This window comes from Desmodus rotundus, chromosome 6, assembly GCF_022682495.2.
Source record: "Desmodus rotundus isolate HL8 chromosome 6, HLdesRot8A.1, whole genome shotgun sequence".
Lineage (NCBI taxonomy): Eukaryota > Metazoa > Chordata > Mammalia > Chiroptera > Phyllostomidae > Desmodus > Desmodus rotundus.
In genome coordinates, this window is record NC_071392.1 from 123,678,143 (window position 1) to 123,699,473 (window position 21,331).

The following is a 21,331-nucleotide window of genomic DNA, read 5'->3' on the forward strand; positions in this document are numbered from 1 at the left end:
ATTTTAAAAAATATTGGTCCCACAAGAGACTTTAGAGATGATCTCTAACACTCTCATTTTGTAGTGAGGAAAGAAAGGCACAAGCATTCTGAATTACACCTACAATAAACAATTCTGGATTGAAAAATAATGTTTCTTTCCTTCTCTTTCTCCCTCCCTTTCTCTGTCTCTAAAAACAAATAAATAAAATCCTTTAAAAGACAAACGAACAAACAACAACAATGAAAGAGCTCCTGGAAGAAGTTATAATTGAGCTGAGTTCAAAGAACAGAGAGAAATCAGGTAGGTGGATGAGGCAGAGGAGGGCATTACAGGCACAAGGAATAACATATTTTGCCCATGAGGATAAGCTTCTGTCTGGGACTTCGGGAGGCTGTAAGCTATTCAACATAAGTCAAGGTGGGAAAGAAGCAGAAGATAAACCTCTAAAAGTAGGAAAGAGAAGCTCATGGAGTACCTTATAGATCACATAAGAAGCTTGGAATGTCATCTCAAGTTTTTCAGAGTCATCAAAGAGATTTCAACAAAAAAGGGATTTCAACAAAAAGCAGGTGTTGGAAGGGACAAAGATTGGAGGCAGGCACAGCAGCAAGGGCACTCCTATAATAGAATATTGAGCAGTAGTAATGACCTAAACTAAGATAATGGCCCTGGGAATGAAGAAAATGGTATAGATGTTTTAGGGATGGAGGTAGTAAGACTCGGTGATTGATAAAATGCACAATTTCCAGTTTTTCTTGTATCTTTCACACACCACAGTTATTTCATGCTTTTAATTTTACATTTTTATGCCAATGTAACAAAAAAGTGGAAGGGAAGGAGAGGCAGAGTGTATTTTATTCCTGTAAATGGGTGTTGGGGGGACAGGGGACTGGGGCAAGGAAAACACACAGTCTGTATGGAAACATTGAGTTTTGATGTTTCAGCAAAAAGTGGTGGGAAGCAGACCTTGGAGAGATGAAGAAAGGTGTGAAGAAGGGTGTGTAGCGGCTTTATTCTCAGAGAGAGATAGTGCTGTTCAGGTCAGTGATGAAAATTGCATGACCTACTAGGGAGAGAAGGGACAAGAGAATGCAGCAAAAACCAAGTTTTCTCAGACAGTAATCTAAAGAGCGCATGGCATGTCTTGTTATCCTGAAGCAGAGGTTTAACATTGTTACTTTCTTTTCAAAGCCTCCACCAGGTCATTCTTAAGAGTTTCTTATTTTGATTTGTCTGCAAAAGTCTGCACAGAACTTAGCTCATCGATTATGTCCTTTGGTTTTCCAAAGTAGGTCTCATTCAGCGTACTTCTGATTTTGTTTCCCATGTCCTCTGCAGGGTGCTGGATATTGGCTATATGCTGGGAGCCATGGTTTATAGTTTCATCTTTCTCCATCTGTCTGGTAAGGCTGCCTCCACGGTGGAGGTCAGCTTGTAATGAGTGATATGGCCACTGGATTTCTCCTGCACTTCCACCACGTGGACGAATCCCAGCAGCCTTTGATTTTCTCTGATCCCTCTCCAGCCTTCTTCACAAGGATCCCTCCAGCAAAGCCATAATCTAGATCCCAGAGGTAGATAGATGAGATGCCACCTTCAAAATGCAGGCCTTGATCCCAGTCAAGGTACTATTGGCTTCCACCTCCAGCTTTCTCAGTCAAGCAGAAGGTATGGCCCCATCCTCCAAAGGAGGGTCATACTTGTTATTTCATGGTGACCTATAGGAGTCCCTGTCTCTGTTGTAGTCAAACAAAAGTTGATCCTTTCTCACTATTTTCTCTCTGGCAATTTTCAGTGACTAGTCAACAGAAGACTGGAGAGCTTCACATAGACTGGGGACCAAGTTGATCAGGTCACTGAGGGTTTTCTCAATTTGCTGTGGAGGCAGGTACCTCATTAAGTCCAAGGCACAGTTTAGCTGCTGATCACCCATGGGGGCATCCGTGGCCACCTTGGTCCTGGTATGTGTCACCTAATTCTTCTTAATGATTACATATTATTTCATTGTATGGATTACATGTAATTTACTTAGCTGGTTTCTTACTAATGGATAGATGGATTAGGTAGTTTCCAATATTTTACTATTATGGTCAATTCTGTTATACCTCATTCTGCACATGTGCAAATATACTGTAGAATAACTATCTAGGAATGTTATTGCAAAGTCAAAGGGTATATGCAGTTTTAATGTGGAAATATTTGAATAGGCTTGAAAACAGTCAGTAAGAAGGGCAATCATTTTGGCCAAATGCAACGCTAGGGAAAGTGGGATGTATTTCACTAAAAGCAGAGATGTGGCCATACATCTGTGTATTTTAGTTTAGTAAAGCAAAGGGGTGAATTAGAACAGAAGTACAATACAACATCTCTGTTCTGGAGCTAGTGACTCTAAGGTGATTGGTCATTCTGTGGTAAGTATCCCTGAAGATCTGTCCCTAGTCACTGATGCGGTCCAGAGGTTTCATCTGAACTTTGTATGCCAGATACCCAGATCCTGGGAAAAGCTCAGCATGTCTCATCAAGAGCGGAGGCTTCATCAGCTCTCACCCCAGAAGCCTATAGTCCGAGGCAAGTGGCCTCTGGAAACCAAGTCTGGGATTAAGCTATAAAGTAGGAGCTTCCTGGTGAAAAAGCAAGCAATGAGACTAGTTAAGTAGCAAATCAAAGCCAAGCAATAACAATGAAAACAATTTTCCATCAAATAAGAGCCTGGTATCTTTGCAGCTCCATTCTCCTACCTCCTGCCCCACGACATCAAAGAGATGGGATGGGCAATGCAAGAACTTAGTGTTATAAAATTAAGAAGCTTTTCTGTTTAATATGTCTCACCCCTTGCAATCAATTTCCTTGGGCACCTTCAAATCATAATATTTCTGGGCCAGAGTCCCCAAACACCAGGTAATGTTCCCATAAGGAGCCAGGTATTTGTTTCAACAGGGAAGATACATAAATCTAAGATATCACCTTTGGTAGCTGGGCACCCCTTTTCCAATCTCCTGTACTTTGACACACAAAACATTTTCCCATGTGTTAGCATGGTAAAGGTTGAGGAGAAAATGAAGCTGGAGAAGTATGTTTGCATTATCCAGAGTGGAAATAAGAAAGAAGAATTAAGAAAGAGCTATGGCCTCCCATTCACCTATATTTATTCCTTTATTAAAGAACACTGAAGGTAGACCTCTAGTTTCCTGATCTTACGTTTCTAGAGTTCAGGAAGTATAATGTACAGCAGTTAAGTCAGAGAGTCATGGATTCTACATCTAGTTCCTTCATTATCTGAATGAACATGGACTTAGCCCAATGAAGCTCAGAGTCTGTATTTATAAAACAGGGGTGATAACAGTACACTTATCTCAAAGATAATATGGGTAGAGACAATATATTGCACGGCACATAAGAAGGTAGTCGATAACTGTTAGCTATTATTATTAATATGAGTCTTACAGAGCCAGCTGTGTTGCAAGCTGGTTTGCACCAAAGCTGATCCCTTACTGTAACAATCCCTTGGGGAGCATCATCTCTTTGGTTTATCCTCCTTGGATCATATGTGGCTTCCATATGTGCAGAAAAGGCTCAGGTAATAGCACTGCATGGAAGGCAGATGCAGTGCAATCGTACATAACTGGAATTAGGCTAGTGGTTTTTAAAGTGTGCTCCTTGAACTATCACCAACTTATTAGGATTCTCTGCAGATCTAATCAATTAAAATTCCTGGGTTGCGGCCCCTCCTGCCACAATGCCTCAAGGCTCCAGGTGCTACTGATGCATGCTAAAGTGTGAAAAACACTGATCTAGACTCTGAGATGCCATTGAACTTCCCTGCTTCACACAGGAAGAGCTGAAATGAAAAAAAAAATCTAAGATGTCATGCTCATAGCTTATGGCCTAATTTGGGTGAATGGTTTAACAGCCTTGCCTGTTGAACATTCTCCTCTTTGGCTGGGAACAGCTTGTCAAGCTGCAGATATTTCCTTTCCTCTCTCTCCCTGCTTCTCTCCCACACGAGGCAGGGGAGTTCCTGCCTAGGGCATCTCAGATTACCATTTCTTCCTCAAAGCCAATTAAAGGTCTCTAATCCCTCTGTGTTTACCTAAAGGATCAATTTGATCAGAAAGGATGAATGGGAAGGGCAAAATCCTAGAAGGGCTTGGGAAAGGAAATTTCTGCTCCAGTGGCAGGAACATACCCTTCTCGCTAAGCTTATTATGAACTAGTGCATTTTTCGAATCACAATTCTCCATCCAGCCAGCTCCTTTCATCTAAAGCCCTGGGTTGTGCTTTCAAAGACATCATCTGACTTTGTTTAACCTCAGTATTAATACCTTTGAGATTTTTTCCCCAAAGTAAATCTCAGCCACTACCCCCAGTAATAGGTTGAACATATGAAATATCCATTTTTGTAGGTGGAAAGCAATTGAGTATCAGCAACTGCTTGATGCTTCAACATATGGCACTCAAGGTCATTTATCTGGGACCCATTGTTCTGCCTTACTCACAATTGAAGGCAGGTTATTTTTAAGGACTTCTAGGAACAGCAGATCATCTCCTTTGTGAGACCACCTAGGGTTTGCCACTTTGCCACTTACTGGCTAGAGCTCTTGTAAAAGTAACTTAACCTCCCAAGTCTTACCTCCTATGTAAAGTGGGGATGCTACCACCTCCCTTACAGGTTGATGTAGGATTAAATGAGAAATCATATATACAGTGTCTGATGTGGTACCTGAATTCTAATTGGTATTAGATACGTTAGTGTCCTATTAGTGAAACTAATATCTCCACCTCTTTTCTGTTCTACATATCTACTGATGGTCAGCCTCCTAGTCATAATTGTTGCTGATCTAAAGATAAGGCATCTGGACAAAATTTTAAGGCCTTTAAACAGTATACCTGGTTATGAGATGGTAAGAGGGTAAAATATTTTTTCTGCCTTGAGTAACCATTATCATTCTTCATTTGAGAGAACTGTCAGATTATTTATGTGTTTTGGAATCTTAGGAGAAGAGAACGCAGCTCAGCAAATGAATGCGGAGAGTTCCAGCCTCATCATTAACCAGATTGTGCAACCTCAGAGGTTTTCCTGGCCTTTACATGAGGATTGTACATATGCCTCCATCTACCTCAGTGAGGGTGAAAGTGATAGAGTTAGTGCTTTATGAAAGTGCTTTGAGCTTTTGGAAGGCAGAGATGTTATATAACACAAGGTGTTATTACATTACATAAGGATCATCATTATTCTTTGGCAATAGTCATGACACCAGGAAAACCTATCTTCTATTATAGTTCAGAAGCAGAATGAGGAAAGACAAATGTTTTTTGTTTTGCCGTAGAACCATCATCAGCCCAGAGATGTTTCAGAGGGTGTAACAGGAGTATTCCTAATGGCCTTTAAGAGCAAGGTTAAAGAGCTACCTGCACTTGGTGCTTCCTTTACTACACAGTGGTAAGAGTCCTGATGGATTGTCTTTCTGGTTAATTATTAGATGATAAAAAAGGTGAGTGGCAACCTGATACTCTGCAAGTTGGGCTGTTGACAAGAGACCCTGTGAATGTTCAAAGACAGGTGTTGATTGGAAATATGCACGTGTGCCAAGCCAGTCTTGTTTATGGAGCCACCCTATGGCTGGAAGTAAACAAGGGAAAGTAATTCAACATTCCCATCAATAAAGTGTCTTGCCCTGTGCTTGTAAAAGGTTCTGTGTCTTATTCATAAACTGAGAGTTGAATAATGACAGGTGTATGGTAGCATGCGTGAGCAATGAATCAGGAAGCCTCACTTTCCTTCCTGTGAAGCTGTTTGCATTGATATTTGTAGACAGATGGGGAGAGTGACGTGTGACTGAGAGAACTGGAGTCTGGGGGCCTCTATTTTTTTCTTGTCAAGTTAAAGGGCTTGTAGCTTTTTGTTTATAACAAGTTACACTGTGTGAATGCATATTTTGAATATCTTCCTTCCTTAACAACTTTCCGCCATCACACTGATGCCACACTCATGGGCAGATAGCCAATTACTCTATGGACATTCCTTATTCTTCCTTAAAGAGTAAAATATTGTAAGTATGGTACAGTATTTCTCCATTCTCCTTCTTCGCTCTTTACCATAATTGCATGTTTACAAATTTATGCTAGTTCTGGCCACATTCTTTGGATCTCTTCTGGGGAAGGTAGGCCTTCAGGATTACTAACAGCTGCCTTGGAAGCGACTAGTTAAGCAAATAAAAAGTGAATTAATATCATTAGTAGCCAAGATCAAAGCAGGTCATATAGAAAAATTCTATATTTGCATCGTTTGATGCCAGCAAACTGGTAATTCAGGATTTTTCCTGACATTTTTTCATTTGGCAAATGCCAGCTTTCTTGTGTGAGTCTAAGTCAGTTGTGGCTTCCATAGAGGCAATTTGGCATAAAATACAAACGGGGTGTGCAAAAGTTGTTTACAGTTGTTTGTATGGAAAATATAATAATTAATAAATAATAATAAAAGAACAAACTTGTGTACTCACAACCATAAACCTACTTTTGATGACCCCTGAATATATATTTTTACACAGGATTTGGCACTTTAGCTTGATTACAGACATAGGAACTAAATGTTGAGGGACAACGAAATGGACTATGTTCAGACTGCCTCTCTTTGCAGCTCTTAATAACACCCCACAGTGGGGAGAGCTAGGTGACCAGAGTAAAAAGCTTGAGTCAGCGGAGGAGCTCGAGCTGTTGGCTTTTTCTATTAATAACATCTAGCTATAGATGCCATTGTCACCTAGGTTGGGGTGTCATTGCCGATATCCACCAGGTTTCCTACGCGCACCTAAAACAGAAGAACTAGTTATGCAGCCTTTGGAATCATGGCAATTTATTGGTGGGAGCTCAGTCCAAACCAGTTTTTCTTCTCTCCATGCTGGTTTCAGCTACTTTATTTTAATTCAGTCTCTCTTTCTCTCTTTTTTATTGTTGATATCTCCCATTCCTCCCATTTGCCCCCTTCCACCCAGCCCTCTTCCCTCATCCTTTACTACATTGTTGTCTGTGTCCATGGGCTATGCATATATGTTTTTTGGCTAATCTCTTCTAGTCCTCCCCAACCCCCTCCCCTCTGAGATCTGTCAGTCTGTTCCATGTGTCCATGCCTCCGTCCTATTTTGTGCACCAGTTTATTTTATTAGATTCCACATATAAGTGAGATCATATGGTATTTGTCTTTCTCTAACTGGCTTATTTCACTTTGCATAAAAATCTCCAGGTCCAATTATGCTGTCACAAAAGGTAAGATTTCCTTTTTTTATAGCTGCACAGTATTCCATTGTGTAAATGTGCCACATGGCACTGGAGAAGAGTAACCATAGCTTTACTTATATGAACAATTTTTCTCACTACATGTGTCACAATTCACTTCCTTCTGTTTTCCCAGGAATGGAATTCAGCCTAGTTAAAATAGGATTGCCACATAAGCATTTTATTCAATAACAAGTCTTTTGTGTCATAAAGTTACAATGGAAAATTATGGATCAGACATCTACTTGTTTCTAATTTTTTTTTATACTTACATTGATTTTAACTGTAACACCAAGTAGCAGGAACTTTGTCTTTGTTCCCTAATGCAGTCCTAGGATTTAAAATAGTTCCTGGCAGTTAATAAATGCTCATTAAATAATTCTTGACTAAACAGGTAAAGAATGAATGGTTTTTTAATGGCTGTCAGGGAATATAGACCTGATAATAATCAAAGTTAACATTGTAAATTTTCATCTTACTGAACCACAAGTATTGTTCTAGGGCCTGAAAGATGATCAGTTCTAGCCCCTTCTATCATGATATGTATACATGCTACCTCATCTCTCACCCTCCACGTACACGTGTGCAGTCACACTTAATCATGCTTAGACCATATAGGCATGCTCCTTACCTTATCATTTGGATAGTGTCCTTGCCTTCTGGGTAAGGTAGAGCTATTTGGACTTCTCCAGATAGGTTTCTCGGTAGGACACTGGTGTTGATGTCCAACAGATGTTAATCCAACAATTACATAAATGATGAAAGTTTTAATTTTTATTTCAAGAGCTCAATAGGAACTAAAAGTTTTATGTGACATGATTTACAAGAGGCACACAGACTGTACAAAGCCATCTTTAGCAAACATCTTGATCCTGTGAAATATCTGTGCCCACATTACACTTAACTTAGAGGCTATTAAAAGACTTAGATCTTTACTGCTTCTTAATATTCTGAATGGAGTCCAAAATGGTTTTGAAATGTCCTTTGAGTTGCCTATAAAGACTTTCTAGTTCATATCAACACAGTACTATTTCCTTCTGGATTTTTCACTTACAGATATTTCAATAATTTTCTTAGGATTCTGGTCTTCTTATTACTGGGCTGACAATATCCACAGTGAACTCTTCTCTGGTAAGCCTTTGGTTCATTAAATATATAGCTTAATAGAGAGTAAATCCATGTTTAATTCACTTTGTTAATTTTAAAAGAATTAGAACAAGATAAGTTTATTAAACACTTCAAGCCCTATTGGACATTATCTGCTCTTTTCTGAATAGTACAAAGGGGACTCCAGTACTTTGTCATGCCTCGTGGTCATCATTAGTGTAATAATAATTGCTGTGTTGCAGAAGTGTGGCTGTGCCAGCTTATAACAAGCCACACACATCGATTTCCTTGTGTTGAATATCCAGCATGCCCAGTCTTTGGTTCTAATCAGAAAAGCTGTTTCCTATTCATATCTAATTATCTTAATTGCCACTGCTTCCTATTATGCCACATAAGTAGATAAGAAACACATCAGCTAAAAATTGTCAACCTCACTATGCAATGCAGGCATTTCATCATGTGGCTTACTAAAATATGGGAAATTTATTTGCTAGATCTTTTGTGTTATGAATCCAAAGAGATTTTGGGAAACGAGTGCTGAATTCTGACAATGTAAGTTGTGGAGTGTCTGTGTCTTTTTATTGTGCAATTATTCCATCACTAATGGGCAACTTTTAAGCATGGGATGTTTCTTTACTTGACTTTTATGTGATTGCTTTGGGTCTTAATCCAATGGATGCTCCCTTTTCTGGCCTCGCTCTTTATTCTGTGAACAACTTTAAGAACCAGTAGTTGCATATAAATAGATCATCTGCATTTGGCAGCTGCAGAGTTCAGACACTTCTGTAGCCATCTTAAGTCAACCCCAGAGTTGATAGATTCATGATAAGCTTGCTTTTATTTTAGTTAAAATAATCTAATTTCTTCTCTGAAAAAAAAAAATCCTTTTTTTGGTCTATTTCCTTTCTTTTTTTTCCCTTCTCCAATCAGCAGATCAAAACTTTGGGCCCTTCTTAACCCTAATTCAAACATCACTTCAGAAGTTAACACATTTGCGTTCCCAAAGCAATGCTTTTAACTTCTGTCCCGTGGTCAATAAGGGGCTAAATCGATCTATAAACAGTGTCAGATGGTGTCTCACACATGGCACTTAAGAAACCTTACTTGTGATAGTGCCTTGACCTCAGGCCCCCTGATCAGGCTGTCTGGGTGACACTGAACAGCGAGGCATCAAAGAAAAGGCCTGTGCGGTCCTGCGAGCCTGACAGCCGCCCGGCCTCCAGGAGAGGGTGTTGAAGACAGGGCAGGCATGGAACTGACGTGGACACAGCACTTTTAGTTCAGCTTGTGGCATGGCTGGGGGAAGCAGATTTCTGGCTTGTTTTTTTTCCCTTCTGGTTCTATTTCTCATCCCACACGCATTTCAGTTTATCTAGAAGCTTTGCATTGGGCACTGATGGAGTTCAGGGGTGCCTTTCAAGGAAGCCAAAACAAGGCCAGCTTAGAGGTAAAGTAGTCTCTGAGGACAGCAGGGTGATCATCTGTTGAGCAGAGCAGCATTTTGATGTCCTGCAGACACTGTTGGTTCCCTGGAGGTCCCTTGCAGGCAGTTTCACTAAACACTAAGAGCTTCTGGTGTCTCTGACTGAGGGTATTCCATGCCTCCCAGTTGTGTTGGCCTGTTTGGAAGGCATGCTGAGAAACTCAGGAGCTACTGCTCCAGGAGGGGTGTTAGTGAATCAACACCCCACTGCTTGCTTCACTGTGCACAATTCTGAGGTGTGTTTCATAGAGCCTTTCAGGGGGCTCTCAGTGGGACTGTGCCCACAGTCTCCTGCCGCAACTGACTCATGGATGCACTTTATATTGATTTTCTTTCCTTTCCTTGTCTCCCTGCTCCATTCTCTCCCTTTTACTTCCCGGGACTTTTCTCAAATAAATGACTTGCACTCAAATCCTTTTCTCAGGACCTGCTTTGGGGGAAACCCAGACTAACAACAGAGTCAGATAAAAATTCAGTTGTCATGTCAAAAAGAATTTAAATGACCTTTTAAAAGCTCTATTTTTTATAAGTTGGCACCCCTGTGCCTTGGTTTGAATTCCCCAGAAGCAATTCTTCACACAAGGATTTCACTGCAAATTGTTTATTTGGGAAATAATTCCAGAAAATGCTATTAGGGGAGTAGGGAGGGAAGGGAGGGATGGGCTCGAAGAAATAAAGGGGGTATTATCAAGGCAGTTACTACTGTGGGCAGCTTGAGCCCAATCTTGAGGAGGCATCTGGAACACTGTAGAACATGCCTGGGGGTTGTCCTGCCCAAGGAGTGAGGAAACCTGAGTGTTGATCTACCAACTCTCAATCTTCAAGAGATTGGGGGGTACTGTAGGGATACTTCCCAGCACCTCTGGGCTGATTGCACTCAGGCTGATCATGACTTTGTGGCTAAAAAAGAAGCTCAGTTTGCAGTGAGCAGCTTTTGAGGACAGAGATAAATGCTGAGAAATTTGGGAAGGGCATCAAAAAAGCCGCTGCTATACATGCTGAGATTCTAAAAACCTACAGATCTATCTCTGCAAGAGGGAAAAATGCAAAGGAGTCACTTGTTCTCTCATTCAATAAATGTTTAGGAACCCCTTCCTATGTTCCAGTACTATAGAAAAATGTGGAAAAGATTGAGTTTGTATTGCTTTTGGTAGACTGCTGGTGTGTGGATGTTTCTCTCCTGTAAATGCTCCATGGTAGCCAGCATGGAGGGATGACTTTTAATCCTAATGTGACTTCTCAAAGCCTGGCTTCCTGAGTTCACAGGCTGTCATGCAGACCATGGGACCGAGAGTTAGGAGACTTGTGTTCTAGTTTTGGCTCTGTCCTTAACTAGCCATGTGACCTTGGAGGAGTTATCTTGCCTCCCAGGACCTTGATTTCCTAGAGCTAAATGAAGGAGCTGGCATAAGATACTCTGGGGGCCTTCCTGCCTGAAATGTGGTGCCAAGGGTCCTTATGCTGAAGTGGGTGTGGTGGCACCACTATTTGTGCTGTGTGGGTCACTTGCTGTGAGTAGCCTCTGGTCCAGAGGCATTTCAGGTCAAGGGATGTCTGAGCTGAAAGAAGTTAGAGCTAAAAACTTATTTTTATAACTAAAAGCAATGAGGTTAGGGAAGCAACATGTCTTGTGCCAGCTCACTTACCTAATTATTGGGCAGAATTAGAGCCAGGCCTAGTTTTCTATTGTCCAATTGATGGATCTTTCTATTAATATATGAATCACACTTTTTGTGATAAGCTATAAGAAATAAGGCTTTTGAGATGGTAGACTAATGGCTGAAGGACCCACTTGATCCAAAGTGATCATGATCTTAAGAAATTCACATTTAAGGGCTTAAACCAAATCTCAGAGGCTACAGTTTCTTAAAAATACTCTCCCGCTGTATTGGTTTGGTGTATTGCCTAATCGAATTCCCAATCCACTATATAGGAATTGCTATCAAGTGGAAAAGGTAGACCGAACAACTGAACAAAAAAATATCCAACTTATATATATCTTACCATGAGTACTTGGGTCAGTAGATATCACCTGTGTTGTTTAGCCTTGGTTGGAATAGATTCAAGATGGTAGGTTGGTGCCCTGGCTGGTGTAGCTCAGTGGGTTGAGTGCAGGCTACTAAACCAAGGGTGGCCAGTTCGATTCCTGGTGAGGGCACGTGCCTGGGTTGCAGGCCAGGTCCCCAGTAGGGGGTGTGTGAGAGGCAACCACACATTGATGTTTCTCTCCCTCTCTCCCTCCCATACCCTCTTTCTAAAAATAAGTAAATCAAATCTTAAAAAAAAAGATGGTAGGTTGGTGATAAGGATAGGCCAAAAAAGGAAACAGAACTGCAGAAAGAACTGGGGGATTCCAGCCTCTTTAGAATGTGAAAGTAATTTAGAATGTGGAGATGTCCCAGAACTGCTGCTTCCTGTATCAACTTGCTGTGTCAAATTGGTGTCTTGATTTCATTCAGCAAATGACCAGCTAGGTGATGAGTTTAGGCAGGTTATTAACAGGGTGAATTGTAGGTATTATACAAACAACCATCTATTATCTGGCATGATCTTCATGTGCTGTATTGTGTTCCATCTGAGTAAAATTTTAAGCATTGGGAAATCCTGCATAGTACATGTCCACCATAGACTATTGTGTGGTCTGTGGACCAGCATCATCAGCATCACTTGGGAGCTTGTTAGAAATGCAAAATATCAGTCCTGACCCCAGACTGACTGCACTGGAATCTGCATTTTAACAAGATCTCCTGGGAATATGTATGCATGTTAAAGTTTAAGAAGCACTGTTGACAAGAAGTGCTACTTAAAACAAGTGGGTACTTCCTTGAGTGGAATCACTGAAAAAAACTCTCACCCAAAAATAGACTTCTCAAGGACATCTTGCAAACAAGTGGAAAAACTGAATGTAATTCAAATAATTAATACAATGATGTCATGCTTAGTGTTGTTGTGAGCTAATATTGAAAAAATGTTAAACCAAACATGTAACTTCTAAGAAAAACCTGCTTCAGTTTTATTCAGGTGTGAACATATGGGAAGATGTTATTTATAGTTACACCTTAGTTAATTCCACAAAGAATAAAAATATGTTGCTATTAGGCATAACAGTTATTATTGCAGAGAAAAACACCAGACACTGTTCAAGGCCTTTGTGATTTCCAGTCAGTGTCTTCAGACTGTTCATGAAATAGAAGGTATCAAAACCATAAAATTCCCTCCTTGTCTTTGAATGCACAGAGATAATTCTCAATCTTGGTTCTAAAACATCATCAGCACTTATTCAAAGGAACTATTAGATGTTGTAAGGTATAGGGGTTAAGGTTGGCTTTTTCTGTTTCAAAGACTATCGAAAGAATCATTTACAAAACAAATCTTGACGAAGTACATTTTGTTGGGAGAAGTGTTTAAATTTTTAAAGAGAACTAAAGATTTGAGAAACATCTTTTCACTGGCAGGGTTTAACAGAATAATTACAAACCATTTCTTAATATCCATACAATGCATGCAATGCTTCTTGAGGGCTAAGCTTGGAAATGGCACATTGTCATTTCTCCTATGTGTCACTTGCCAAAGCAAGTCACATGGCCAATCCTGGATTCAAGAGATAGAAAATAGACTCCCAACACTTGAAGGGAAAAGTTAGTTACTAAATCACATTGCATGGAAAGGAAATAATTGGGAGAAATTTTGTAATCCCTTTATCACAGCAGAATAGTCTGATTGCTATAGTAAAATGAACCATAAGTCTCAGGATTTTAACACAATAAAGTTTTATTTCTTTTTTCTTTTCTTTTAAGTTTTGTAAGTATTTTCACTGATTATGCTATTACAGTTGTCCCAATTTTCCCCTCCTCTTTATCCTCCTCATCCCTGAACCCCCCATGCACCCTCCAGCATCCCCCCTCTAGTTCATGTCCATGGGTTGTATATATAAGTTCTTTGGCTTCTACATTTCTTATACTATTCTTAACCTCTCCCTGTCTATTTTGTGCCCACCTATTATGCTTCTTGTTCCCTATGCCTTTCCACCCTATTCTACCCTTCCCTCTTCCCACTGACAACCCTCTATGTAATCTCCATTTCTGTGATTCTGTTCTGGTTCTAGTTGTTTGCTTAGTTTTTGTTTTTAGGTTCAGTTGTTGATAGTTGTGAGTTTGTTGTCATTTTATTATTCATATTTTTGATCTTCTTTTTCTTAAATAAATCCCTGTATCATTTCATATAATAAGGGCTTGGTGAAGATGAACTCCTTTAACTTTACTTTATCTGGGAAGCACTTTATCTGCCCTTCCATTTTAAATGATAGCTTTGCTGGATAAAATAATCTTGGATGTAGGTCCTTGCCTTTCATGACTTCAAATACTTCTTTCCAGCCCCTTCTTGTCTGTAAGGCTTCTTCTGAGAAATCAGCAGCTGATAGCCTTATGGGTACTCCTTTGTATGTAACTCTCTCCTTTCCAGTTGCTTCTTTTAGGATTTTCTCTTTATATTTAATCATGGGTAACTTAATGGTGATGTGCCTTGGTGTGTTCCTCCTTGGGTCCAACTTTTTTGGGGTTCTCTGGGCTTCCTGGACTTCCTTGAAGTCTATTTCCTTTGCCAGCTTGGGGAAGTTCTCCTTCATTATTTTTTCAAATAAGTTTTCAATTCCTTGCTCATCCTCTTCTTCTGGCACCCCTATGATTCAGATGTTGTAGTGTTTGAAGTTGTCCCACAGGTTCCTAAGCCTCTGTTCATTATTTTGAATTCTTGTTTCTATTCCAGTTGGATGTTCTTTTCTTCCTTTTGTTCCAAATCATTCTTCACTATTGGTTCCTTGTCTATTTTGCTTTATTTCACTTTGTGTAGCTTTCATTTCTTCCTTCATTTTGCTACCTAGCTCAGTCAATTCTGTGAGCAACATGATTACCAGTGTTTTGAACTCTGCATCAGATAGATTGTCTATCTCCTTGTCACTTAGTTCTTTTTCTGGAGTATTGATCTGTTCTTTAATTTGGGCCATGGTTTTTTTTTTTTTTTTTTTTTTTTGGCTGGAGCACCTGTTACATGGGAAGGAGTGGAGCCTTATGTTATTGCCAGGTTGCCCTAAGCCTCTTTGCTGCGTTGTGGCGCTGTCTGTGGGGGGAGGGATTAGAGAGGGAACAGTGTCACTTATTGGGCTTTTGTCCCACTTTCCGTCACTTCCCTCTCTTCCCACAAGTGGAACATGCCCTTTCAGCTGCTGATTTGCAGGTGGGTGGCCTTGTGTATGTTTTAGGACCCTGTGGGCCTCTCCAACAGACTCTCATGTGAAACTGGGAGTTTCTCCCACAGCCACAACTCCCACAGATTTTTACCATCAGGGGTTTTGAGTCTTTAGTTTCCTATGCTGAAATCCTGAGTTTTGAGGTCTGTCTTGCTCCCACTTTGTTCCTCCTGGCTTATGTGCACAGGAATGTGGGATCAACTGTGTGTTCTGTCGCCTTCCCTTGCCGTGGGTCCTCTCCGCCCCTCCTACCAGTATGGATGAACCTTTCTTTAACTCCTTGGTTGTTCGACGTCCATGCAAATGATTTTCTGTCAGTTTTGGTTGTTCTTTGTTTTTAAATTGGTTGCTATCCTTCTTTTGTTGTGCAAGGAAGCAAAATATTTCTGTCTACACCTCCATCTTTGCCAGAACTGCCAAAGTTTTATTTCTTCACTTTATTGCAGTCCAATAGTTGTGGTGGGAGTGTGGCGGGGGGCGGGGTGGTGGAGGGGTTCTTCTCCATCCAGTCATTCAGGAACCTAAGTTCCTTCTATCTAGTTGCTGTGCGATTCAAGGCCATGGAGTCTTCTACTGTGTCCTCTGTTTCCAGCCAGTAGATGAGGAAAGAGAGCAACTATGTAGCAGGATCATCTGCTCCTAATCATCCCTACCTGCAGGTGTCATACTTATTGCTCTTCCTCTTTTCTGATGGCAAGAACCTGGTGACATGACCCAATCAAATGATAAGGGAAGTTGGGAAATGTTGTCTAGCTGTGTTAGGAAGACAAGGGAAAATGGTTTGTTGAACAGCTAGCTGGACTCTGCTACAGGTACAGGCTGTGACTTTTTCCAGGTGAAGGTGCATCTGATGCACTTCAAAATGTTAATGACTGAGACTGGAACCTGAGTCTTAGCCTCTCACCTTCCTTCCTAAACAACATGAGCTTCAGCACCCACTTCTGGTTCTCCACAAATTACCAGACCCTGGTCTCCATTCAGTCACCCAGCCAGCAGTGTGGCCAGTGTCTGTGCAGGTGCCAGTGGCTTGGTCTCTTGGCTTTCTGTGTTCCACTCTGTCAGCATGCCAGACAGCTGGGTGTCTGGGGGCTTGGCCGTGGGGATGGCCAGGGGTCTGGAGGGCACTGAGGGTATCTAAAACCAGAAGAAGACTACACAAGGCTTGAATGACCACCTGGCATCCTAACTGAGGAAGGTGGGAAGCCTGAAGTCTGATAATCAGAGATTAGACAACAAAATCCAGGGGAGCCTGGAGAAGAAGGGACCCCAAGTTAAGACTTATTTCAAAACCATTGAGGACCTGAAGGCTCATATATTTGCAAGTTCTGCGTACAATGTCTGCATCATTTTTCAGACTGATAATGCCTGTCTTGCTGCTGATGGCTTCAGAGTCAAGTATTAGAGAGAGATGGCCGTGAGCCAGTCTGTGCAGAGTGACACCAATGGGCTCTGAAATTCACTGATGACACCAATACCACTCGGCTGCAACTGGAGACACAGATCAAGGCTCTCAAGGAGGAGCTGCTCTTGATGAAGAATAACCAAGAGGAGGAAGTAAATGATCTACAAACCAGATTGCCAACTCTGGGTTGACTGTGGAGTTGGATGCCCCCAAATCTCAGGAGCTCAGCAAGGTCATGGCCCACATCTGGTCCAGTATGATGAGCTGGCTGGGAAAACCCAAGAGGATCTGGACAAGTACTGGCTGCAGTAGATTGGGGAGAGCACCACAGTGGTCACCTCACAGACTGCTGAGATAGGAGTAGCTGAGATGACACTCACAGAGCTGAGATGTACTGTGCGGGCCTTAAAGATGGACCTGAACTTGGTGAGAAATCTGAAGGGAAGTTTTGAGAACAGCCTGAGGGAAGTGGAGGTGTACTATGCCATGCAGGTAGAGCAGCTCAACAGGATCCGGCTGCATGGGGAGTCAGATGGCCAGATCAGGGCAGAGGGGCTGCATTAAGCCCAGTAGTATGAGGCCCTGGTGAACATCAAGGTCAAGCTGGAAGCTGAGATCACCACCTACCACCACCTGCTGGAAGAAGGGGAGGCCTTTGATCTTGGTGACATCCTGGACGAGAGCCATTCCATGCAATCCTTCCAAAAGACCGCCACTTGCAGGACTGTAGCCATCAAAATGGTGTCTGAGGTCAACAACCCCAAAGTTCTGAGGTGTTAAAGCAGCAGAAGCAGGGCACCCGTTGGACGTCAGGTGGCTAATAAAAAGTTCAGAGATCACTAAACATTAAAAAATGTTGCATGACACTGTGGGGAAGACAAAGTTTTGAAAGACAAGGTCATAGTCAGAAAGGAGAGACAGACCCAGATACCTGGGATACCAAGCTGGAGTCTGGGGAAGGTTTGGAGAGGTTTTTGGATGAGGCGGGCACTTTGTAGGCAGTGGAACTTTAATAGGAGGAGAGAGGGGTGAAGGGCAAAGGGAAAGCTTTGGCCCGCAGGGGAAAATGGATTTGTTTGCTTGTTTAACATTGTTGCCTCTAGTGGAACCTAATGTTGTGCGTTAATGTAGGAGGCCTATGTTAGTGCTGATCAGAATAATGTACCCCTTAGGGCTACATTAAAAAACTATGCTTGGTGTCTCATTTGCACCTTCAAAATATGCACATACATGTGTGGGCCAGAAAAAGCTGTGCTCAGAACATGCATTCTTATGTGAACTGTAGGTAATTGCACAAGCAAACAGGAAGTTGCGTAGGTGTGCAGGCAGCCACCTGTTGGAGAGGTGTGTGTTGGCATGGGCTGGCGTGTGCCTTGTCCCTTTGAGTATAATTTTAAAGGCTTCTGCTGAGGGCAGGGAGGGGAAGAAAGCAGGCCTCTGGGCATCTGCTTCTCTAACTACAACTTTCGTTTGTCCTTCTCAAGGTTTACTTTCTGGGCAAGGCCAACTCAGAGTGTGTTATGTGTGGCTGTAAGAAAATGCCTTTTCAAGGTCTTCATGGGAGCACTGATGCAGGGTGCTGTGGTCTGAAAGTTTGTGCTCCTGAAATCTACATGTTGGGATCCTAATGCCCAATGTGATGGTGTCAGAAGGTGGGCCCTTTGGGAGGTACTTAGGTCATGAAGGTGAAGCCCCCACAAATGGGATTACTGTTCTTATAAAAGAGGCCCCAGAGAGCTCTCTAGCCCCTCCCACCATTGTGGGGACACAAGGAGAGGCATGTGACCCATACAAGGGCCTCACTTGATCATGCTGGCACCTGATCGCAGACTTTCAGCCTCCAGAACTGTGAGCAATAAATTTATGTTGTTCATATGCCATCCAGTCTGTGGTATTTTCTGACAGCAGCCTGAACAGACCAAAACAGAGGGTTTGGAGGCAGCTGGTTTAGACTTGTGTTAGTTCTGTGCTGGGAGTTTGTTGTTTCTTTTGCTAACTGCTGAGCTGGTGAATAAACTCTTCCTTTGAAATTCTCTTTTCTGGGATCTCTGTCTCCTGGTCCTCCTGGTTCTGCAGGCCACTTTTCCCAGTCTTACTCATTGTCTTCTTCCTCCATTTGTCCCTTAGATATTATCCTGTGAGTCTGTCCTTCACCATCTCCTGAGTTCCTGGACCAGCACTGTCCCATAGAACTTTCTGCAGTGGTGCAAATATTCTATGTCCACGCTACCCAATGCAATACACACTTGCTGCAGGAACTGGATTTTACACTTACTTAAATTTCATTAGCCACATGTGGCTGGTAGCTGCCCTATAGGATGGACAGCATACATCTAGAACAGTCTTTCTGGATAAGAATTTCTCCCTTAGTGTCAGTCACTGTCTACCCCATTGCTCCTGGTCTGTATTTTGCCCTGGCTGCTCTCCTGACCCATATTTATAAATATCTACACAGACCTGGCTGGTCTGTGGTTCCCTCAAATCGATGTGGTTAATATTTAATTCTTTATCTTTACCCACAAAACACTTTTTCTCCTGGCCTTCCTGGTGTTACTTTATCCTTGTTCACCTTGTTAGTTTTTTAGAATACAGCTCTGATCATACCGTGCTGTTCATATATTATCACTGAGGTAAATACTAAACTTGCACTAATTTAGGAGCTCTCTTTAAGAAAAAAAGAATATAAAAGTGTAAATGCAAAGTTAGGTTCAGAGCTTTGGAGGGGCCTGGGTAAGTGAGGGAGGGTGTCTCTGAAATTTAAACTTTATTCCCTTTACTGTAAATTGGCCTCAGTCTATTATTAGAATCTTTTACAGTTACAAGGTTTGGTTACATTCTTGTTGTATGAACATGGTACTGAGTTATGCTGAGAGTCAATTGGTTTATTGAAGATAAAAATAATAATGTCTATTCAACTCATTTGTTACAAAATTAAATGTGTCCATTGATATCTATCAATGTAAAGAAGTTATATACATTCCACACAATGGAATATTATGCAACAATAAAAAGAATGAAATCTTGCCATTTTCTACAATGTAGATGGATCCAGAGGATATTATGCTGAATGAAATAAGTCAGGCAGAGAAAGACAAATGCTATACGGTTTTACTTATATGTAGACTCTGAAAACGAAACCAACCAACCAACTAAAGAAAAACAGATGCATAGAAACAGAGACCAAAAGGATGGTTACCAGAGGGGAGGGTTTGGGGGGAAGGGTGAAAAGGGGAAAGGGAATGTAGCCAATAAATTATTTACATCATGACATGATTACTAGAATTAGCGGGGTGATCACACTGTAAGCTATAAAAATGTTGAATCACTATACTGTACACATGAAACTAATATAACCAATATAAGATTATATACCAACTATACTTAAATAAAAAAGATAATATATGAAAAGACCAATACATCTAGAAGGTATTTCTTGAAAATTTTATTCCTTTGTTCTCATTATGTAGAAAGTAGTACCAGCAATAGTAATGATAATGATAGTAGCTAATATATCAGATGCTATGTTCAACAACTTACATAGAATGTCTCATTTATTTCTACAAGGTAGATACTCTTCTTGCTCCCACTTTACAGGTGGGAAAACTGAGGCCCAAAGAGGGTAAGCAACATACCTAAGTTTTCACAAGCTTTTAAATAGGGAAGATGGGATTCAAACCCAGGCAGCTGGACCCCTTGTAGTCTTAACCTCACGCTCTGAGCAGGGCTTTCTGGATTCTTTGCAACCCCCCTTTTATCTACATGCTGAATTCCCTCCACATGTATCTATATTCTTGCCAACTTGTAAACATTTCATGACTTGCTGTGTGTTTCTTTTTCTTTCCTCAGGCTGTGTTTCTCCCCTGGAGTACCCTTCCTTCCTCCTCAATCTCCTGTGTGTTCCATGGGCTTTGTTCATGTCTTTGTAGAGCTTTCTTACTGTTTTTACTTGGAAGGGGTTGCTGAGAGGGTTTCCCCCCCAATATAACACAATGTACTTCCTATGGGCATCGTGAATGACTATGTCCTGAGCAACTGCTCTGCTTTTGTTTCATAAGGGAACTTTAAACATATAGCTGTCAGAGCTCCCTACCCCCAGGCCACATTCATCAGAATGTTTGGGGTTGGGTTGGGATTCACTGATTGAAAATATCATGATTCTCTCTTTGATTTAGTTACTAAAAGGCTAAGAACCAGGTCCTAGCTCAGCTCTGCAAGGAAATGGGACCTTGGGCTTTATTTTGTCTTTTACCGTTATTTTCCCTTCACCTATTATTTTAAATTGTACATCACTTCCATTTTGGCTATGCATTTTTGTAGGCCACCTAAAATAATTTTTGCAATCACTAGAGGTATAAATATAAATGATAATGATAATTTTGATCATGACAACAGATTTTCTTTAGAAAAATCAGAACAGTCGATAATTACAGCTGCCAAAGTATGAGCCAATCTCAAAAGAGACATTGGTAGAAAACAGGATGAAATCAAATGCGAAGCCTTGAAAAAAAAACTGACTTCAAATCCAGGGACGCCAATCACTTAGAACAATTCCATAGTCATGGGCATCTAAATGCAGCTCACTTGTGGTCATTCATCTGGTGGCTTCATCTTACTGGACTCTTCTTAAATTCTAGCTTTATTGAAGAGATTAAAAAGTCAGACTGCTAAGAAAGATGTATTAAATGAAATTTTCTAGAACAAATAAATTTCTTTGTATATTTGAAGCTACTGACATACATAAGTACCCAGTGTCTAGTTCTACCCCTCAGTTTTTATTGTGGTGGCTTCCTGCTCAGGTGTCCTGATCCCATTGGGTAATGACCCCTGAGTGCATTGAGCA

General features: G+C 41.2%; 2 pseudogenes; one reads left to right on the top strand and one right to left on the bottom strand.

Annotated features, from left to right (window-relative positions):
* Positions 1-1,156: 1,156 nt before the first annotated feature.
* Positions 1,157-1,915, bottom strand: LOC112304210 (F-actin-capping protein subunit beta-like; annotated as a pseudogene).
* Positions 1,914-17,271, top strand: LOC139441025 (keratin, type I cytoskeletal 18 pseudogene; annotated as a pseudogene).
* The last annotated feature ends 4,060 nt before the right edge of the window (positions 17,272-21,331 follow it).